The sequence below is a fragment of the Taeniopygia guttata genome, chromosome Z (assembly GCF_048771995.1).
Source record: "Taeniopygia guttata chromosome Z, bTaeGut7.mat, whole genome shotgun sequence".
Classification (NCBI taxonomy): Eukaryota; Metazoa; Chordata; class Aves; order Passeriformes; family Estrildidae; genus Taeniopygia; species Taeniopygia guttata.
The window spans coordinates 61,296,245-61,308,532 of NC_133063.1; the positions used below are offsets into that span (position 1 = coordinate 61,296,245).

The 12,288-nt window shown below is 36.9% G+C and overlaps 1 protein-coding gene across 3 annotated transcripts in view; it reads left to right on the plus strand.

Annotated features, from left to right (window-relative positions):
• LOC100221996 (TLE family member 1, transcriptional corepressor) overlaps positions 1-12,288 on the plus strand; it is a 164,362-nt gene that overhangs the window by 81,668 nt on the left and 70,406 nt on the right. The window contains exon 20 of one of the 3 annotated variants that reach the window (XR_012053039.1): positions 1-12,288. This exon is cut by the window's right edge and continues 16,030 nt beyond it. The exons of 1 other annotated variant lie outside the window; for it this stretch is intronic. The gene's annotated coding sequence lies outside the window, so the exon portion shown is untranslated. One more of the 3 variants, XR_012053040.1, reaches the window with a different exon arrangement.

Sequence of the window (12,288 nt, forward strand, 5' to 3'; positions counted from 1 at the left end):
GGAAGACTTCCATTTACAGAAGAAGTGGAGATACATTAGAAATAGCACACTTGAGCAGCATTGAAGATGTAACATCAAAAAGGTAAGCCAAGACTTTACTTGATTGAAGATATTTGGGTGGAATATTACAGTTGTGTTGAACAAAATACAGCAAAGCTGGAACACACTATTGGTTGTTCTGAGTTTTTATTAATACCCTCAGGAAAGAAGGCAGTGGAAGAGTAAATAACCAAGCAAATGTTTTATCTGTGTGTTTGATATGTTCCTGAGAAATGGTCTTATCCAACCAGGGAATGGCTACCAACGGGTTAAAGTATAATGTGCTTTTGGCAGAGATTTCGGTATTCTTGTTTGAGACAGCTTAGTTGCAATTGTTCTAATGAAAACAAGCTTTATGTAAGTACCATCAGGGGTCCTCTCTGTTCCCAGGAAAGCACCTTGCTTGTAAGGAATTTCACCTTCTTGTTCAGGAGCACAGTATCCAGAAAAGACTAAAAACACCCAGTGCAAGTATGTTGATTATTAACTCTTGATCAGTCAAGCTGGAGACTTTGAAACTTGAATATATGCAGCAAGAAACAGATCAGGTATTTTTCTAGATGAAGGCTCTGCCTTTTTTAGCATGACATAGCTGTAGTATGACATTATAATCTCCTGTTTTGATGTAATACAGGCCCATGTCACTAAGTGCTGAACATTGTATGGCATTTACCTCCAACAATTAAAAAAATTATCTGTTGGTAATATTACTGAAAATTCTTTGCTCTTTAATTTTTTGAAATCTGATGAATAATATGGAAAACCACTGGTACTGTTCAAAATCATTGTAGCATTGCTAGGTCTGCTACCTTAGAAATCCATGAAAGTGGGTTTTATATTTATGTGACTTGTTATGCTCATGTATAGTGACAGAATAGTGTTCTGGCACGTTGCTTTGAAACGTTTCACAGTATGTACTATAGCAGTGTCTTCCCCACTACACTGCTTTCAAAAGTCAAAGACTTATAATAGCAATTTCCCATGCTTTCATCCAAAGCCTGAAAATGTGCCTCGAGCAAGACATTCAATCAAAAGGAAAACATTGCTAGCTATTTGACTGTCTGTCCAGCTCCTTGGGAGGTAGTTTGCTGCTACGCCAATGTGAAGAAATTCATATTACAAAAGCAAAATGAAAGAAAACAGAAATTAAACAATAAGAGCAACTTCAGCTCTGAGCAATTGTCTGAGTATTCCACAGCAATCAACTTTTCCCTTCTAGAAGAACAGCTTTAATTTGATCTTACTTTCACTGATTTATTTTCTGCTTCAGTTTTGAGCTTTTAAAAGGAAGCATTTCCTTTTTCCAGTGTCTCTAATGGAGATTTGAAGGACCTCTCTAACATCTGTAACTCTTTTTTTTTTTACCCTTGATGTTTGTTTGTCTTGGGGTTGCACATAAGGAAAATATCCAGTCCTGAGGAATCGGTGTGGTGAGTGTGTTGGGTTGGGTTGCTGGACTATTCTGTATGAATGGGTAAATTAAGGCTAACCTCTTTAAAGGAAACTAGTTAAAAATGGTTTTAAATCTCAATCTGCTGGGTGTTGGCAGCTTAGGAGGCCACAGTGGGTAGTATCTGCTTGTACTGGCAGACAGAGCTTTTTTGTCATTTCTGCTAGCTTTGCAATGAATGTCATTTTGTGCAATCAATATGTGCTTGATTTCCTACTGTGAGTGGAGGGAGGTCGTCTCATAACTAACTACCAATTCAAGCATCCAGCGGGAAATCTGTTGGGAAAAACCACAACAAAACCACCAAAACCAAAACCAAACAACTGACTGGAAAAAAGCCTTTCTCTGTAGACCTACTTGCTCCACCGAGGGGAGGATGACACATTTCACAGCCACTGTAGGTCTCCTCTATTATACATCTATGCCAGTCTTTGCTAAAATCTAGTTAATTTTCAGCCAATTCTCTTGTATTTGTCCCATAAAACGACCTAATTTATTCAGTGTAGGCCCCTATCTCCATATATTGTTCTTGCTCCCTAGTGTCTATTCATTACTTCAATAAAACCAAGGAGGAAACATAATCCCTATACTGATGTTTATCTTAAAGACTTCTCACCTCCTGCCAACTCCTTTTCAAAGCTGATTTGCTTAAGACTTGAAAGTCTTAAGCATGAGTATATTTTGCTGAGTATATGTTATGACTTCATGAAAAGAAAGAGCCATAATAGTGGCTGTCTGAAGTCCAGTTGGATTTTGCTTAACTCTGAGAATAGAGATAACAAATATTTCTGGACAACATGTTTCAGTGTCTAGATATTCATATTATGGCTTCTCTGCTTTTTGGGGAGGATTTTTTGATTGGGTGTTTTCAAAATGCTTTCGGGCCAAAGAGATGTGCCTTGTCCTGTCCGGCAGAAATAGCTTTATGGGAAAAATGATTTGTGGACCATTCTTTCTCCTAAGTAGCGGGGGAAAATGGTAATTTTAACTGCTGCATGGTTATGACACAGTCTTGAGTGGGCTGTAAAATAATGTTGTGGTTTTTTCCCCTTTCATTATATGAAGAAGGAATTTTTATCTTAAAAATGCCATTGTGGTTTCCATCCTTGAGAAATATTAAAACACTTCTGTTTATAAATCACTCCTTCCTATGCAGCAGCTGAGATGACTCTACCTTAACTTCAAACACAGGATTTGCACACAGCATTGACTTTATGAAGACAGACTTACTCTTTTGCAGGTGAACTGCAAAAGCACTAGAAAGCTCTTATTGTGCTCAAGTTGTCCTAAAAGGTCTTTGTATAATTTCAGCAATCACAGGAACATTGAAATTAACTTGGAACAGTAGAATGAGCTTGGCTAGTGATAATAATGCAAAGTGTAGATTCAGAAGGATAGCAGTCTTTTCATGGGCATACTTAATGGAGAAGAGCTAGAAGAGTACTCAGCACTCCTGTCGGTGCTGTCAGATATGCACATGTGTCCAGGACACAATATGATGAACCAGAGGAGATCTTAAGATACCTTCTTTTCTTCTCCTTATTCAGCTCTTTGTAGCTTCAGCTTTTATAAAATCTATTGTGTTCTTGGCTGGTTATATACCATACTCTACAATGGCATTGAGATGTACAGATTATGTTTGCTAGTTGTCAAGCGTAAGTTCAAGTTCCTGTGATGCAGAAACACTTTTCCCAGTGTAATAAGCATAGAACAAAAAATATGTGAGGATAATGGTGCTAATGTAAAATTTGCCCTGTCAGAAAAAACACAATGAATAATGTGGCTTGCAAACGAAGGTGAACAAATTGCTCCAGGAGATTCAAGGTTCACTGCATTACAAACAGAAATCAGGGGCAACGTGTTCTATGTTCTCAAGACATAGTAAATACATTCTTCTTGCTACTGCTTACCTTTTGGTGGGTCAGGTATTTTAATACACTCTGGGATTCCCTCTTTGAGAAAAACTCCAAGTCTCAACTTCCTGTCTTTCAAACAGGATTTAATTTTGTTATCCTTGCAAATTTTAATTTAAGTGTGTTTGAAACATCAATCTTTGTTTACGAAAATGGTTGTGAACTTCTTAGGTTTAGCAGCTGGAAAATTCATCTCCAAATTCCAGGACAGAAAGTTTAAAAGTTTTAGAGATGAGCCTGACCTGGGTATCAGTTGTATATAATTTTGTTGTGCTTTGTGAAGAGCAAGTACATTGTGCTTTATGGAGAACTGGGCTACTTCAGTAGAACTGGGCTACTTCAGTAGCTGTTGAACACTTTCTCCTAGTTCAGAATTTCTTATGTGCTGTCTGTGTACTTTTATTTGTTGGCTTTTGCATTGTTGTTTGCTGACCCTATTATAACAAGTATAGCTTGTCTGTTCTTCCTTTCAGGTGATCAGGGAGAAAAAGTGCAACATCCATCTATCTTGAGAATGAAGAAAGAGTGATAAATTCAAAGTTATTCTGAACTAGGCATATTTTGCGCTCCTAGGAGCTCATGAATAACATATCTTATGAGCAGGTGCTAATTTTGTGCGTGTGTGTTCACATGTGTGCAAAACACTCATTTTCGACACTAATGGCCTCATAAACTGACTTAGGTGTCTGTAGATGGTACTTGCTGAGTATATGTTATGACATCATGAAAAGAAAGAGCAATAATACTGGCTGTCTGAAGGAAAGGAGGCTACTGAAAGAGGTTTACCTTGTTTCTCATTTGTCATGATGATTGCCATTCAATTACACAATTTTGAAGCAGGTACCAGCAGGTTTTCAAAAGAGCCATGGAACGTGTCACAGGTTACTGCTGTGCCAAATATGATGTTGCTAGTCATATACATGGGACTGGAGGAAGAAAAACACTCAACAATCTGCCATAACTTAATCCAGATGGTCAAGTTTATGTTTTCTTTAAAATGCAAACTGTCTCCAGTGAATTCATTAGAACCATATTGTAGCTTTCTTTTCTAGTATAATTTTAGCAGTTAGGTTAAAAAGCCTTGGTCTGCCAAACTAATCTCAAGTGTCTGATTATTTTATTTTTGAAGCATTTAAACTATTCAACTTTTCTTTTTCTTCCTCCTCCCCTCTAGTTTTTCTTTCCCTTTTCTATTTTTTTAAGAACACCAGTGTACAACACTGAATTATTGGCTTAGGGTATTTAGAGATAGCTAATACATTGTGTTTTGTCTGGGATTAATCTAGATATTTGAATACTATGGAGTTGTGATTGTAATGTATTCAGCCAATGTTGCTGCCTTGTTCCTACCTATGGCTGGATGAGTTTATTGAATAAGAATCATTGGTCCTAAATAAGATAGAAATCTTTACCCATGCTTCCAGACTCTTTCTTCCTGTACTTTTCTGTTGTTTTGGATTTCCTTCTTATTTCAAAGATTTGCCAAAGGAACCCAAAATTTGGGACAGAGGTTCTTATTTAATAATTTGATTTAAATTTAATCTTGTTCAATCAAACTTGGCTAAAGCTGAAGTAATTCTGAGAAACTAAATAAAATGTTATTATGTGAATTGATTCTGGTAGAATTAAATCTTTAAAGGCATTCTAATAGCCACTACTAGTGGAGGAAAAAAATTCGATCTGAATAGAAGACCCCAAGAAAATACCAAACTACTAGCACCGATTATTAAGTATACCTGGGTTTTTTATCTTATATATTAGGCAATTATTAAGCAAAGCCCATCCTGTTTTCTAAGATGCTTCCATCCCTGCAATGAACTTGAACCTTATTATTCAGAGTCTAATGTTTGCACATGAGTCAGTGAGATGCAATCAACCATAGTAATGTTTGGACAGTGTTTGCTGCACCTGGAACAATGGGCTTGCTTATTCTGCCGCTTTCAGTATTGAAGTGGTGTCCAGTAGGAATCAGCACTTCATTAGTCTCCATTCGATGAAACAAGCAAACCAAAAAGGCATCTTGTGCTATAAGGCTATAGGATCTGCATAAATCTCATTAAATTAAACAAACTGGCAGAAAGGTGGAGTGGTAGACCAGGTTTTGGGTTTTTTACAAAAGAACAAAAGAAATAAATGGAAGGAGTAGCTTTTTTGTAACACAAGAGAAACAAGCTTGCAAGGTGTTTTTATTTGTGAAGTAGCAAAACATTCAAGGGAACATGACAGTATTGGTCCAAGAAAGTATTGCATGACAAGGGGTTGTGTAATGATATTCATATCCAGCCTGGCAAATTTTGTCTTGTGTGAAAATGCAGCAAGAGTTAGAGATCGGAATCAAGATGCTTAGAAAATTGTCACCTGTTCTGAAATCTTATAAATGGATTTCAGGTATCAGGAATAGAAGGCTCTGAGGTGCTGCCAGGAGAGCTAGGACCACAAGACAGACACCTGGTATAAGTTGCTGGAATCATTACAGTAAAACACATTCCCAGAAGCATGTGGGATTCAAACTTCGGGCTCAGAGTGGAAAGATGGAGGGATTTTTGGGTAAGCTTTTGACAGCATACAGACATTCAAATTTGTAGAAATGCTGTCATTGACTGCAATGAATTTAGAATTTTATCACATTTTTCTGTGCCATGTTTCTAAAAGCTGGGTCTGCCTGACAAAACAGCTGTATCTATTTTATTTTCAATATTTCTTCAGGGGTCTGTTGAAGACCTAGTGGAAATATTCATTATTGCAGTTCAGAATTGCATAAAAACACATGAGAAACTTTCTTCTTTTGTTGGATTTCTTTTTGTTTGTTTGTCAGAAAAGGTAATGCTTCGTGATGATGAATTACCTGAGGTGGTTTAAGCCTGTTGGAGCTCTTGTCATCTCACCCCCCTAAACTTTCAGTAGCCCGTTTTGCTGGGATGCCAGAATTTCCCAAGTCTCTTGGGAAACCTGAATCATAAAACAAGCTTTTCCTCTAGGCACTACTTCTAATCTCAAAAAATCATGTTTTAAATTGGACACAATTTCCAAAAACCAGTATATCTTTTGGTGGAAGATTTTTCTGACGAAACCCAATGAGTCTTCCTCTAGGAAAGCTGCTGCTTTTAGAGGGACTGTCACCAAAAAGGAGCTGAGTAAATACTAGGTTTAGTGCATGCCAGGGGATGGCCCTAGGCATCATGAGTGCTTTTTTACAGTTCATGATCTTCAGTTTTCTGCAATTCTGTTGTGAAACAGCAGTATAACAAAGACCATGACAGCACAGCTAGTGCTTTTAACTTGCAACTGTACACCATACAACTTCATCCTTCTGCTTTTTTTCTCTTCTGCCAAGAAAAAAGCCTGAATAGCCAGAATTAGTGCTCCTTTGGTACCAGTTCACTGATTGCCTAGCAAATTTATTCAAAAAACAGACAATTCAGTATGTGAAAGAGGGCTGGTAGGGACCTCTGTGTGAGGTTCTTGGGAGGGTAATCTCATTCCAAAAATCTAGGTGGCTGGAATTCCCTCCCCCTCCACTTTAATACAAATCCCTAAGTGTCAAGTCAGGCAGAAAATGAGTCTAGTCCACATTTATTTTACTGAATGGCAGTCAACTCCTGCCTAATCTTTCAACATATATTTGTTCAATGGATCAACAGATTGTGTAAGCAGCATGACGGATGGGTTTAGAAATGTGTCTGCTTATGTTTGATTTGTACTGAACCACTGACTATTTTGTGTGTGAATTCATCATAAACTACATCTCCAGGTTACTCAGTATGAGTGAGGAGGGGAAATCCTTGTTCTCAGTGCTGAAAGGCATCTTACACAGCTGACAGCTTCCAGAATGGAAACTGAATCACATCAGTACAACTTTAGCTCTGTTTTGCCAAAGCTGAATGGGTATGGCTCTGCTTTCACAAGATTTTATTTATTGCAACTCTACTGCTATTTGAAGATAATATAAGGCAAAAGGCAAGATCTTTTATTGTGAATTAAATGTGTGATAATTGGGGAACAAGGATGTGATAGGCATTGTGTATCTTATTTTAGGTGCATTTGACAAAACCAAGGCTAAGTAACACCAGAAATACATAAGCTTTTTGAATAATGAAAATACATATTAAAACTTCATTGGTACAACAAAAGCAGAAATGACCTGCTGAGTTGTATTTAGTAGTACGTGAAAGCCAGCTAGGAGGCTTCCACATCAACAGGAATGTGGATTGTGTAAATACTTTGATTAACTTCCTAATATGAAAATTGTTTTTAATATACTTGTTAGGTGGCTACTGCTACAGTGGGAGATGAAGGAACAGGAGGAAGTTCCCAGATCTAGAAACTGCTCTTCTGCAAACAGGAAGAGCTTGCCTGAAAATGGCCAAGGAGTAGGGCACATGGAGATTACCATAGTCCCTTCACAGAGGCCAGAAAGCCAAAATACAATATCTTCCACTTCTGGTTATTGCGTTGGTTTTGAGCCACTGCCTACCCTGAGAGCATAGGCATGTGGCACAAAGCCTCCTTACCCGTATGCATCCATTCACAAGGCTGGGTAAGGGCTTAAAAAGGAAGAAAATATGAATAAAGGGTCAGCCCTATTGTTGCCACCCATCCTCACTTCCATCTAAAAGTTATGGTTTTGAAAATAATTTTGAACATGAAAGAGGCTTGCCTTATCCTATGTATATTTCTGGAGGCAGTGAGCCCCAGATGTGCCTCCCTGCAGCTTGCCTCAAGCTTTGGTTAAACAGATATGAACTAGAACTGAATGGCTTTGGAAAAGAAAGGCTGTGGGAAGAGAGCCAGAGAAGAAGAAAGACTAGGCAGAGGACTAAGTTTCTTTATGCAGGCAATGGGGAGAAACTGAAGGGGAGTGATTTTAGCCATTTTGCTTTTTTAAATGGTTATGTTCTCATAAAGGCAAGTTTTTGATTCACGTGGGTTTTTTGTGGGATTTGTTATCCTCTTTTTTTAGTCTTTTGTTCATTGAAACTTTTTAGTCTCTTGTACATTGAGAATTTTTAGGATTAGTAGAAAATTATTTAATTTTTTGGAAGGCTAGACTTCAATGGAAAGCATGCACTGAATTATGTTTTAAAGAGAGCACAGGAAAAAAGCTATTTTTGACAAGCAAAGTGCACATAATTATGTTTTAATTTTTTCTGTGTTGAAGAGTAAATTTGTTATTTCTCTATGGAATAATGTTTCCAACTTTCAGTTCAGCAGAAAAATAATTTCTTTCTGATGGTCATTAGTGAGATCTGAACAACCTGATAAGAAAAAAATTGAGACAGAGGAAAGTGGCTTTGGCACTACAAAGAAGAAACTAGGAGTGAAAAACTGAGCATATCTACAGAACAAGATTTAGGGCGCAGAAACAAAAATTAAGCTTGTAACTGAGAGAGTAGCAAGAATGCTACCCTGTGAGCTTGAAAATTCTTTTTCTTAGCCATCATCCTCTAAGACAAAAAATCTAACATCTCTTCAGTATAGTAATCCCTGGGGTATCATTTTAGTAATTTTACTTACTGTATTTCTTTTATATAGGTCATAATACTGACTGAAATTTCCTTACGTTCTTCTGTCTTGCTAAAATGTAGGGGGCTTTAGAAACTGCTTCTGGAATACAGTGTTTTCCAAATATTGGCTCAGGGAATAAGATGGCTGTGAATGCCCATGTTTGCTGAAATAAATAATCCTGCACTGTCCTTGTAAATACTTTTGTTGTTTTTTCTATTCCCTTTAAAAAAAAAAATAAAGTTGAGTTGGATGGTTTGAGTACTCTCTTATGTGCTATTAAAGGTTTCGAATATCACATTCTTGCTTTTATCTTTTGCTTATTTCATCTCTTCCTCCAAACAATAGAGAGTTCCTTTCTTAACCAAAAACTATGGTATTGTTGTCAGTCTCTTCACTTTGAAAAAAATAAATTATGTTATTAAATCAAAACTAAAAGTCCTTCACCCAGGAACAAATGTATAAACCTACCAATGCATAGATAGAAATATTAATAGGTATCTTTACTATTTTTACAGCTACTGCTTTATACAATACACTGAATATCCTGTCTACAAATATAAGTGTGATTTAGTGAATGATCTCATTTCGTCCATGCCCTTGTGTGTATATACACTAAATATCAAATGTTGTGACAGAATTGCTTGGACATTAAAATTCATCATTTTCCCTCAGCGTACATTATTTGTGAGGCTAGCAAATTGAAAATTGTAGTACAAGAAAAATATTAATTGGCTAATTTGAAAAGTAATTCCTTTAGGAGTGTGTATTATTTCTATATCACTATCTAACTAGATAATTTGTTATTTGTTGTTGTAATGATTAATTACAACAATTAGAATATCTGCTGCCCCTCTACCAAAAAAAGGGGATTGCTATTTGTAACTGAGGCTAATTGAAAATCTTATTTCTTTTCAAGAATCATGTTATCTTTTCCATAGAAAATCTATTTCTGTTGTTGAAAATGTAATTCCTTCTGTTGTCAGAACAGTTTTCTATGTTCTCAGGTTCCCCTTTCTCCTAGTGCTCAAAATTCCTGAATGGGTTTCATTGCAAGGATTCTGGATGAAATACAACCATTCTGAATACAAGTAATGCATCACAAGAGAACCTCGGTTAAAAGAGCAGATTTATCTACAAGAAGAATATGGACATGAAATCTTCAAATTAGAAGCCCCATGTAATATGATTATGAAACATATTTTTAAAACTTTGTTTTTGTCCCTTGAAAGTTTATTTCCATCTTGCCCCTTTCTTCCTGATGCTTTGAATAATTTTAAATGGGAAACATAAGTCCTCTTTTGAAGCTTGAAGTTGCCATGCAAGTCCTACAACTCAAAAGTAGGTCACAAAATACTTTCCATTCTGAGTGCTGCACTCAAGGTACACAAATTACAATTTATTCCAAAATTTTAAACCATATCATATAGCTGAAGTAGCATGAATCCACTCTTCAAAGTGTTGAAAAAGATTTAGAGAGGATAAACTGCAGAAAGCTTATCATGTGTCACACCATTCCCTTTGCTAGCATTGGCAAATGTTGAGTTGTCGCTGAGACAGAAGATGTAGTGGTGAGGCACATACAGGTGTAAACAGTGTTAGTGCTGCAGTCCTGAGATGTCTTATAAGTAGTCTTAAAACATGTCAGACATAAAAAGAATCAGAGACGTTTAAGCATGGTCCTCTATGCATGTTATGCATCTGCTTCTTTCTGCAAGTAACCAAGAAATTCAGGTTTGGATATCTAGCTCTGCTTCACAGATTTCTCTTTCTTGAATGATGTAGTTGGAATTTTGTTTATTCAAGACAAAGACTTCTCCCATGGATGTTTTAAAACAAATACTTTCAAAAACTTTTGGCTTTTAAAAACTAGGAGTTTGCTATTTTTGCCACCTGGTTTCTAAACTGGCATAAGCTACCATTGTTTTATTCTATCAAAATGGTAGTTGAATGTGTTTTCTTCCTTTTTTCTGTGTGCAGTTTAACTTGTTTATCAGTGTTAGAGATTAGTAAAAAAAGCTTCAGTGTTCTTTAGTGAAGGAAGATGGAGTACAGCACAGCAGAGTAGAGTGGCTGGCTAAGAGCCAGCTTGTTTTTAATCATCTGCTAAAGAAATACATTGCAGTTTTAGATGGTTACTGACATTTTCATATGGAAGCATGTTTTGATTAATGTCTTTCTTTTCTTTTCAAGTATAAATTGGGAAGGTTTCAAGTGGTTTCAGCAGTAGGATCTGGTTTGAATAGAGTCTGAAAATATGCCACTGGAGCATGCTAGAGCAAAAAAAGCACTCCTAGTGAAAAAACAACAGAAAACACATTTTAGGAGAAGGCCAGCCTGTGGTGGTGGAGTCTTGCAAGGTGTCTTGTGCCTTGCCCTTACTCTTTTGCAGTATCAAGGGTTCAAGATCCATAGTGTGGCATGGAAACCCTACTCTTTGGACCCATATCTCCAAGTTGTTTCTGAAGTTTTGCTGGCAGGCAGGGAGAGACCATTCTGGCTCAGGATGTTACTGACCCCTTTGTAAGTTGTCAGGAGCAGCCTCTTGCAGGCTTTTTAACCACACTGTCTCTCACACTTATTTGTCTGCTTAATGACAAGTTGCTTACTATCTTCTGTATTGTGCTTCAGATTCACATCTAAAATGCCATGTAAAAGCTAGGTAGTGCTAATCTATAGTGGCAGCTTGTTAAAATGCCATGGTGATGCATTTGTAACAACTCTAACATAAGATAAATGTGACAAGTGCTAATTCCAAACACCCACAATCTTGAAACTGAGAACAGCTTAGCTAAAGCACTTTGAATTTCCTAAGGACATCTGAGGTCTGTAGTTACAACATCTCAGTTTGCTTTTACCTGAGTACCTCAGGCTGCTTTTACCTGAAAAATTAATGTTACATTAATGATTCAAGATTAAATGATGAATGCTTGTTTTAAAATAGGTTAGGGCAGAAATGCTACGTATATATTTGAAATCTGCTAACATTTCTTATTCTACAGACAAGCTGAAGGAAACTGTAGAGTAAGAATAGGTGTCTTTCCCCATGGGAAAAGAAATAAGCTAATACCCAAGCACTAGGATCGATGCATTAGCACAATTTCATTTGTGAGCATCCCTCTTAATAAGATTTTCCTGAGGAGTCTGTGTCATGGACACAAAAGATCCTAATGTGAAGAAGAAGCCAGTCTGAGGGAGGAAGAGATAACTGTTCTTCAGATGACATGTTATTAGAATTATGTCCTTTTTTGGTTTGAGTGGGAAGTTCTGTACACAATAGTGCTGACAGGTGGCCCCATCAGTGCCCAGTGAAAGAAATTACAATTGCAGGGATTTGAAAATCTTAATTTAAAAAAGAGAGACAGAAAAAGCAAACCTGCATTA